Below are 11,493 nucleotides of genomic sequence, written 5' to 3' on the forward strand. Positions count from 1 at the left end.
CTGCTCGCTCTATCTCTCTTCTACACTCACTTGAAGGTTCTCCTTTTTCTGTGACATTAACTTCCCTCTCAACACTACTTTATCCATCAGCATTTGCCCTGGTGCATTATTCGCTCAGTATGTCTATTTTAAAAGGACTTATCAAGTCACATATGTGAACAAAACATATATTTCAATAACTCTTCTAGTATTATAGAAAGGAAGTCCTCTTGATTTGTGGTAGAGCAGCATCTGTTGTTATTTTAATTTTTTTTCCCCTGATTTCTTATAACAAAAAACTCCCACATGATAGATAATCTCACATAGCATAAATTATTTATGTAATTTGGAACTTATTAGACAACTCCCTCGTCCCTCTGTCTTTTCTACATGCCCCTCGACCAAGTGACACTCGCTGACTCCTGCCACACTCCAAGAGCCACTTCCAGGGGTCACCAATTTCCTATTATTATTATAAATGTTTTATTTGAATATAATTTGTTACATTTCTTTTAGTTTTCATACATTTAGCGCCTTGATCGTCAGGCGAGTTCCGCACTTTTATAATTCAAATTATACAATTATTTCCATAAAAATATGGATTCTTATAACTTTATTGATCATTTGATCATTATATTATGCCAACACTGGCTTTTTAGAAGCCACTAAACAATCAAAAGAACTTATTTATCTTATAAACAAACATGCGTCAATAAATTTGTAAACTAATAATTTCAGTGCAATTCCTTCAGACAACTATTGTTGGAAAATGATGCATCATAGAATTAATAGCGGGCAATACAATTCTTTCTAGGTTTATAGGCAACTATACCAATTTCCTACAGTTGCCTTCTAGTAGCAGCGACTCCAGATCTTCCAGTCTTGTCTATAATACTTGATCCCCATGCCGCCTCCACAGCCATGCGACTCCCTTTACTATGTGTACTCCCTATCGCCTACTTTCTCTTCCACTTTTACCTTTTTTCCACCTCCAAAAAATGAGTCGAATCGCTGAAATTACTGGTGTACACAGACTTCTGTGGTTCAAAAATTCCCAAAACCCTATTTAACTCATTCCTTTCTGGCTAAAGTTTAAAAGCAAACTGTTCGGTCTATCGCAAGTCATGAAGAAGTTAAAAAGCATTTTTACAGAAAAAAGAGGGGAAAAGCCATTGTGAAACTCAGTCGCAGTTTCTGGTGAACTGATAATTTTTCCCCCTTGGAATTAGGTCACACGTTTCATATTTATCCAGTGTTAAAACTTTGTAATGAGTTGAAACGATAATTTAGAACCTGTGTAAGTAGAATTCGTTAGAAAAGTGTTTCATATAAAAGTGGCCAACCTACAAAACCATTTACACAATGCCTAATAAAAGTCAATGAAAATTTTTTTGAAATAAGTTAAGTTGCACTTCTTATCAGCAGATTTGCTTCAACAAATTTTGAAATTTTGCTTATAAATTTTATTCCTAATACAGTCTTAAAAGTAATTCCTAGCCTTAAAAGCAATAAGACTGTTTATTACCCAAAAAAGGCGCTTTACAGGTAAGTCCGTTCCCTTATTACTTTAAAAGTGCCCTCTAAAGAATCATCCTAGAAAAAATTTCAAACAAGATCGAAGATGAAATGCATTAACAAACAAAGATAAGAAAATCGATGGAGCCGTATCCCAAAGAAACCCAAAATAGTTAATGAAATAGTTTATTGTCGGGTCCCATAGCATTTTTGAGTAGTTATACGGACTACTACCAGACGGACGGAACCATGAAACGGATATTTCCATCGTAAAATAAATTTGATTTAATCTTAACAAGGCTTAATGAATAGTTGAAATTCCAAGTTTTAAAAAACTGGCAATGCCCTTAATTTACTAAAAGGGTTTTTTACAATTATTTGAGGTTTTCTCTAAACTATTGCAATTGATTTCTTTAAATTTCGTATACAAATTAATCTTTAAGTAGTATAGTAAAGTGAAGTCCAAATACCAATTAGGTGTCGTGGACGGAGGCAACCAGCAAACATACTTTACTGTATATTTCTTTTATTAACCATTAAATAAAATGGGCAAGGCCCAAGACCGGGGAATCGAACCCAGTACACCACAATGCACATTAGCTTTACAAGTCTCGCCTCTAACCGCTCGGCTACTGTGGCGCCTAATCTTTAAGTAGTAAATACAACTTTCGTATTTCTGGGCTAATTTATTTTAGGAGCGTTCAGGAGCTGAAACTAACTTCTGAAGAAACATGTCATGAGACTGAATTATTATTACCGCCTTTTTATGAAGAAAATTAATTAGACGTCGTATCCTTGGAGTGAAAAGGCGGGTAAGGATTTGAACCTGATTTTTTTTTAAAAAAATTTAATGAGACCAAGTTACTTTACTTAAAATTAGGTGCATAGAAAATTATAATTAAGAATTGGTTACCTCATTTATCAAGTGGTTCCTATCAGCAGTGGCCTTTGTCATATTTATGCCATCATCCAAAGACATGTTCTGCTTAGATTAGAGAGGCAATCATGATTAGTTTTGTGACGAGAGCACGGTCATTTTGTAGAATAGTTTTGTTTGTAGAGAAGAATTCTAACGGAATGTTTTAAGGCACGCTCCTTCCATTTGGCCATAAGTGTATCGCACCTATTAGAGAACTCTGTTGGTAAATCTCTTGTAGAGAAACAGAATGATATTAAAGTGAGAGAGATATATAAAGCCCGTGCTACTACCGCACAATGAACTACTGGCTGCTACTGCTCCTGCTGCTGCTGATGATGTCGTCTTCAGCGTCCTCACTAACCATTACTAATCTCTTAACTCACTCAGTACTGTAATTTGTATCTTCACAAAAGAGTAACCCGCCTTAATTAGACCCGCGTGCGCTGTACACTAGGAAAACTGAAAGCTCCTTTCTTGTTGATATTGTTTGGTAAAGTTGTATACGTAGGAGATGTTGCCAAGTCGACGCCTTGTGAAGCTGCACGATTTTTGGCTATGAAGGAAGACCACCTGGACACAACCAGTAACTCACATCAATCCGTTTTTATTATCTAATTAATGGACATCGTGACAGTGGAATAATGTCTGGCGTCTTTCAGTTTGAGCGCTAACATTCCACTAGCATTCAGTCAAAATTACTAATGAAGTTATTAAAACGTAATTCAGAAACTTGAAAAGCAGAGATAAGCACTAATGAGGCTTTTCTCTTACATTTACAAAATCATTCCTAATTTTTACCTGCAGTAGTATTTGTAGCTTTTTTGTTTAATAATAATAAATAGTTTAACAGTAGTAGATAGTTATTAATTTTGACAGGTTGAGTGTCTCGACATCGCTAATAGTTTAAGAATTCGTAACCTCTTCATTCATCTATTCCAATTTACTTTTGGCTTTCCTTACTCTATTATTATTTTTGAAAGTTACGACTATAAGGATAGTTTTCCTTTAAAAAAAAAATAGTGTGAGATGAAGTGACGTGAGAACAGTTATCCCCAGTGATGCCTCTTCAATTGCGCTTTTTATTTACTAACTCCTTTCCAAGATAATTGCAGGATAACACCGCCTTAGACGTCGAATAGGACTGTTGGGAAGGAATAAAGAAGAGAGGCGGTAAATTTAACGATTGGGGATGATCAGTGAGAGGCCAATTTAACATAATTTTTGGGGCTTACCGGAAATAAAGCATAAATTTTCGCCATAAAGATGACTGGACAGAACACTTGCTTCAGGGCGTTAATTATTATGTCTAAAAAAAGAGAAGTTGTCCAGTTAATCATGAACATTGGTAATAATCAGTAAGCAGCAAACGATTACATCATTCATCAGCTCTTTTTAACAGTTTCATTGATGATTACAATCTGTTGAAAGATTACTTCCTAAGCCTTGATCATTTCCTTTTAATATTAGGTTTCATTCATCTTCCATTTAAACTTTGGTCATCCCTTCTAATACGAATGGATGTCTTGATGTATGCGACTGACTGTGTGGGCGACGTACACAAAATAAGACATAAGAAACTGTTCTCTAAACATTTACACGTCTTGCAACTTTAACAAGGAGTTTGTGGCTCATTTCTTATACTAATTTATAGCTCTATTACAGAGGCAATAACGATCTTCACACGGGCTCCGCCATGTCATTACAAACATTCACAAAAAAATGCTACGGCAATCATCAGTTCACACCTAACTACACAATTACTCATCATCATAAGTACAACTAGGGGGGAAAATAATGCAAATTATATTCATTAAGAAATGTCTAAAATAATAGTAATATTTGTAAACTTATAAATTGCTGACTCGTTCATATGTCAAAACTAAATAACGCAAGAAAAGATATGGAAATTAGAAAGCTTTGAGTAATTGTAATCGTGGGAAAGTGCGTTATATAAAAGGACAATTAAGGAACTGTTAATCGCTAAAATTTGGCGATTAAATTCATTCATTGATGGGAATCTCCTATACTTTCCAATAAAATTGCATAACATTTGCGAACAACCAATAAGTGAAGAACTAATTAACTAAAATCAAAATTAAAAATAACTATTTCAACCAAAGAACTTAATGAAATTGTCCTTCGTTAATTAACTAACATTTTTAAAGCTAATTGGACTTCGATTAACTAAAACTTTTTTAATTGTGGCTATAACACAATAAACAGTTTTTTTTTTTATTGAAATTCGAAACTGCAACAATTGTTGCAACAAGCAAATGTAATATAAGATAAAACAAGACTTCATCAGATTTCTATGGTTTCTTTACCGAAATGTAAAGAAAAGTTAGCTGTATAAGTAGCACAAATGGCAATGTTCTAGTCATCATAGTTTGTGAGATATTGAAGATTAAATTTTGGACGTTTTCAAAACCGTTTCGAATTCGTTCAAATTTCAAACGTTTATATCTAACGTTTACAACGTTTTGGATCGGAAAAGGTACCCAGTAGTGTCACTCCACTATCGTGAATATACATGTATGTAGTACTTCACCGCTCTTATGAGGAGAGTAGATCACATGGCCATCTTCTCTTCATCTCCTTGGAGGATTACCTGGTAATGTGGAAGAAGATACGTGCTCTATGAGAGGGTTAGGATGAGCTGCTGTAGAGGAATGAAATTTTAAGAAACGAGCTTAAACAAGATATTTAACGAAAGGGATTTTGAGGTCATTGTGGATGGTGAGGTTAGAAACATAAAACAGAGTTTTCATAGTAAAATTTGACTGTAATGTCTGGATGCGTAGAGAATTGGAACGTTTATTCGATCCCCATATTTCGATGCCGTACGACCAAATAGGTCGCAGTAGCAGCAGTTATAAGAGACTTTTGTTTTGTAGATTAAGTTTCGAACGTTTGTCAAGTAGTCTAGCGAGTAGTTTGTAGCTTTGGTTAGTTTCTTGTCTTTTTCAGTCTAATATGGAGATTCCATGTCAACCGTTTGTCTCGGTACAGTCCAAGGTTGCGCACTTTGTCCACAGTTGGTACAGGAGTTTGGTTCATAAAGATGGGAAGTAGGATTTTCCGACTAAGAGTAAATAATATATATTTTGATTTCGTAACGTTAGTTTTGATTCGTCATTTGTTAAGTCAGTTCTGTAAGTGGCTGATGTGCGTTTGAAGAGCTCGTATAGCGATAAAAAGATCGGGATGAGGAGATAAGATTGCAGTATCGTCAGCAAAGGTGGAAAGGTTGGTATTTGGATGTTGAGGTATATCTGCTGTATATAAGGAGTAAAGAAGAGGACCTAGGACTCTGCCCTGAGGAACACCAGCTCTGGCTAGATGGACATCAGAGTCTGCTGCTCCACAGTTGACTCTGAAATATTGATCCTGTAGGTAGGATTTGAGGTAAGGAAGAATCTCCCTCAGCTTAAACAATAGTCCCTCGTGCCACACCCTGTCGAACGCCTGAGCTACGTCAAGCAAAACACTCGGGCAATACTGCTTTCGCTCGAGGGAAGTAGCGATAGTGTCTACAACGCGCGAAGCACCTGGTGAGAAGTTGAGTGATGTCTCCGATAAAAAGTTTCCGATAGTGAAATTTTGGAAATCTACTTCAAAGTCTTTGAAGTATATTTGAAACAGAGTGAGAAGTTGGCAAAAATAAATAGGAGTTTGCAGAAACGGAATTCAAAAGCTAAATATTATTATATATCGCATTTAAAATTGTAAACAACTTCTAATTCATTCTCAAATTAGACCCAATGCAACCAATTTTTGTCGACGAGAGTTGTAATTTTTTCGTCTTATTTGTTTTTACAACGCACATTATGTCAAGTATTAGCCAATATTTTACCTATGTGCATTGTTATTAGTCAAAAGAACTTATAACTATATAATTGGTTAAGACTATAAAAGAAGGCAGCTGAATGTACCGAGTTAATAAAAAAATAAAATAAATTAAATGAAAACTGTTCCAGTCAGACAACAATGTATATTCCACGCGTCTAATTACCCGAGACAGACTCGTAAACAGTTGCGCTTTACAGTCTACCATTGTTTATTAGACAGACAAGAAATTGAATTTCAGTTTGTACTTGTATGGAATGGCGGTGAGCGATGGACGTGGACGGGTGAGGGTGCAGATGTTCGGAAGTCGCATCAGTTTGCACCAACTTGCTTTTTCTAATACCTTCAATGATACACTGAGAAGGCAATACAATACACACCTCCGATACATAGGTTTGTCCATTTCATTTAATAATTTTGTAAATCAACTGCTTCAGCTGAAATCAATCATTTAATATTGATTCAAAAAGGGGAAATATAAGACTGGTAAGAAAAACAATTAATTTTGGATGGTGCTCAGAATTGTTAAGCATACAGAATTACAGAGGATATTGCTGCTTTCTACTTGAATTAGTTTAGTTCTATTTTTTTATTGGTTGTAAGTGGATTTTTAACTCAGTCAGCTTACGTTGCCGTCAACTTACGTTGGAGGCAGCTTACGTTGCGTCAGTTTAACTTTAAAAAGTAATCAAATTAAATTCAGAATAACAAGGTATCAGAATTTCAGGAATGAAAAATTCTAAAAAGCTATTTATTCAAAACAATTCAATTGATTTTTAAAATTATGTTTAAACAAATTAATAACATCGTAAATCATAATTATTATCCTAAACCATAAATTCTGTCCATGAGTCAGTTACACGTTTCCACTGCTGATGGTCGATTGTTCTGTAGCTGAAAGCAGCATAACTATAGTTTTTCCAAGCCGTATAGAACATTATTCTGATTTACTTTCCACATTTAAAGCGGTTTTCCGCAAGTATACTCTAATGTTAGTGGCTCTCGATCGAAGGTATGGGATCCAATATTACACCTCTTCCTCCCTCGTAAAAGAGAGCCACAGGAAACGTTGCTGAATAAAAATTTGGTAGAAACAAACTCGCTATTCCTATAAAAAAATACGTAACCAATGGCCCTCATAATGTAATTAAAAAACAAAAAGCAAACAAAAAATTAGAGGAAAAAATTGTTCTAACAGCAACAGATCCTTTAGACCTTTCTACTTCGCTAAAAAAGTACTTGGTATCAGGGTAAGAGGTTCCAAAAATAACTTGCAAGAACTCCTGTTAATTAATATTTTTATTATTAAGTGGAGTTTTTGCAAATAATGATCAAATAGCTTAGTTGCCAATGAGTTTGTTTGAGAAAAATTTCAAGAGTCGCAAGTGCGGGCGGATGGTCCTTTCAGCTGAAACAATGGTCCAAGATCACTTAGTAGCTTACCCGTTATAAAGGAGGTCATGGTAACACTGTAAATATTTCGCATTTAAAAGTTCAGAAATAATCATTAGTTTAAAGTCGTGAATACTAGAGCGGATTTCGGAGGTTCCGAGTATTCAAGATTTGGGAGTCACAGTCGTGAATAGCACGACCACTATTTTACGTATCATGTACCAGTTTCAAATAAAGCTTTACTTCTGCTCAACCAAGAAATTCGTTGGGAGCTTGTATTATAGTTTCGGCAATTTCAGTAAAATAGCAAATGATTGCTACTTTATACATAAAACAAACTCAATTCGCGTTCTTTACCCTTCTATTAAGTGACCATTTTTCAAAACTATGTTTCGAACCTTTTAGAACAAAGGACAGCTATTTCTAGAAAAGTAAAGTAATCGCCTATTTTTTCAGGCGGGGCTTAACGTCCGACTACCAATTAGGTGTCGTGGACGGAGGCGACTAGCAAACATACTTTACTGTAAATTTCTTTTATCAATCATTAAATAAAATCCAAGGCCTAAAGACCGGGAATCGAACCCAGTACCACAATTCATATTAGCTTTGCTCGGCTACCGTGGCGCCTAAAGGACAACTATTTCTTAGTATGTACTCTTTTGAAAGTACTAGTTCTCAAAACATTCTAATAATTTCCATCACATTTATGGTTTTTAGTTTAAATCGTGATCAAAGTTTAGAAAGGAAGAAAAGAGAGATAAAAAAGAACCTCTATAAGTGACTGGGAAGTAGTGGCCGTGGTAAAGAAATCTGTAATTGAGTTGACACTATACTTGTTGTGAAGGAATCAGCTGTCCGACAGTCTGTTCAAGCTTCAACAATAAGTCCAATTTGTCGGAGTGGCTTCCGACAATCTCGAGCACACTAGCTGGCGAGGGAGACGCGAAGTGGTATTCAAGAGATCTGGCCTCTACATCCAATCCAATATGTCTTGTCCATTATCAAACCAGACAAACAACTCTCTGGCCCAGAAAGGACGTTTCGCCTCTTGCTTGTTGTAGTGACAACTCATTTCGCACAGCCTTGTCTGTATTTTGCTTATTACTTAGATTATTGTGAATTATGATATTATTTTGTGAATTGCCTTTCTTAGGGTCTGGATTATACAAATGTATTGCATTCCTAAATTACAAAAATATTCTATTGAACAGTTATTTTAGAATTCTGGTTAGAACATCCACTCATTTCCTCTTGCTGCTATTCTCAACTCAAAAATTTTCTCAACACTCAAATTCAGAACGTAGAGTAAAAGATAGTAATTATCTCTTTCACCTTCACAATAATAATAATAAGCAAGATGCTGGTAATTAAAATCAATAAATAGAGTTCAACCCCCTTTATTTGCGCACAATTATTGTATTTTAGTGAGTTGTGCTATTTCAAAAAAATAAATGTAAAGTAAAAAGTAAATTATTGCTTATTTTTTCAGACGGGCTTTACGTCGAACTACCAATTAGCTGTCGTGGACGGAGGCGAGTAGCAAACGTTCTTTACTACAAAGTTCTCATATTAAACATTACATAAAATATCCAAGCAATTTCACTAAATTTCTTGTTGAAAGTTACTTCTTGCAGTTTAAGTTTTATTCACACAAACATTTAAATATTTACTAAACTTTATAAAGATGCTATTTAAAAGGCAGCGAGAGAAATCACAAGCTTCTAATTTATTTATTTATTTATTTTTTACTTCATTTAGAGTCGATGTGAGATTGTAAGCGATAATGCATATTTAATAGGAATCCACTGTAAACCTTGATTACCAAGTGTAAATATTTGTTACAATCGTGACGACCCTACAGTAGTGCTTCATCTTTATATTCCGGGCGTACCGCCTTCATTTACTTCAGTAATAATTGATTGTGTACTATTGATGATTTAGGTATTCAAACGTTTCTATCACAGTTTGGTGTTTACATTCAAGGTCTAATCTCTCTCTAGATTTCTTCAACTAATTCTATCTCTCTTGAAACTTCTATTTAATCTTTCATGAAGATTTGAATGCTTTCAGTTATATACATTCTTGCTGCCGTGTCCGGGTAGAAGGCTTACACAATATCTATCACAGTGTTTTACGGAATAAATCATTCTCTGAAATTATCGTATGCAATTATTATTAAATATTTGGTTTTTTAACATTTACAATAAAAACCCTTTTTTTTATCATCCATTTATTTATTTGCAACTGCAAAATTTGCAAGAAGAAAATGCGCTACTACATGAGTGACATGGTAGCCTCAGTCGCCTTGGAGGAGTATTGGATAAGGTTAGGCTTGAAAGCTGTTATACTAGAGGATTGTCATGATAAGGATTGTGGTATAGGGGAATAATTAGGTAATTACGTCATCATTAGGTGCATTGGTGATATTTATTTTTAAGATTTCGGATGGTAAGGATTTGATTCGGTAAAGATTGGAGAGCTTACTGGGACCCCTTTTCTCTAGACCGTAGGGGCCATTTCGGTTACAGCAAAGAAAGTTTGTATTGGAATCTGGTCGACCAGTCTTTATAGCATGCGAAATTATTAGTGGTTTTCAAAACTATTGTGTCTTATGTGAGAATTCCATATTTAAGCCAAAGATATCAACCACTTACAGGATTGGCTTTTCAAATTGAGAATCAAAACTAACGTTACGAAATCAAAATTTATAGTATTTACTCTCAGACAGAAAATCCTACCTCCCATCATCTTGAACCAAATTCCTACACCAACTGTGGACAAAGTACGCTACCTTGGACTGTACCTTGACAAACGGTTGACTTGGAATCCCCCATACTAGACTGAAAAGACAAGAAACTAACCAACGGTACAAACTTCTCGCCAGACTACTTGACAAACGCTCGAAACTTAACCTACAAAACAAAAGACTCTTATACCTGTTGTTATTGCGACCTATTTGGTCAAACGGCATCGAAGTGTGGGGATCGACTAAGCGTTCCAACTCTATGCCTCCAGACATTATAGTCAAAAATACTTAGAAAACTTTTTAACGCTTCGTTCTATGTGTCTAACCTCATTATCCATAATGACCTCAAAATCCCTATCATTACAGATCTTGCTAACACTCGTTTTCTCAAATTTCATTCCTCTACCACAGCTCATCCTAACCCTCTCATAGAACACCTATCTTCCTCCACATGACCAGGTAATCCTCTAAGAAGATTGAAGAGAAGATGGCCTCGTGATCTTCTCTTATCGTGAGAGCAAAGCACGTTACTAGAGTGACACCACTGGGTGCCTTCTCCACTCATGATTTGCTTTTATTTTTTTTTTATCAGGTACCATATTTGCTTGTTGCAACAACCGTTGCAATGGTAAATTCCAATAAAAGATTAAAAAAAAAAAAAAAAGCAATGATAGCGCACCCTGTCAGAAGTGAGAAGCAACGTTTTATTAATTGAACACCAGGAGAGGTAAAGAGTCGGAGTGTAAAGTTGTTTGTATACTCGTACATTTGTCTTTTATCTCCTTATCTACCATTCTTTTGTACCACTTTTCTATTAAGGATATAACTTCCTATCCAGTGGTCGTGATCGGTTCAGGATGGGCGGAAAATAATTGTCTCATCTGAAAAAGTCGAAGGTAATGTCAAGAGTAAAGTAAAGTAATACCAATAATTTTCAGAGGGGCAGCAATCGTAATGAATATGTAAATTATGCTGACAGAAGTATGAAAGTGCGTCCAAATACAAAGAACGACGTCTATTCTTCATTTCGGCCTTCTTCAGGTCATCTTTAAACTAAAAAAATAAATACATCAATAAATAAATAAATAAATAAAAA

The sequence above is a fragment of the Rhodnius prolixus genome, unplaced genomic scaffold (genome assembly GCF_049639745.1).
Source record: "Rhodnius prolixus isolate KJV_2025 unplaced genomic scaffold, Rpr scaffold_1, whole genome shotgun sequence".
In the NCBI taxonomy this organism is placed as follows: Eukaryota; Metazoa; Arthropoda; class Insecta; order Hemiptera; family Reduviidae; genus Rhodnius; species Rhodnius prolixus.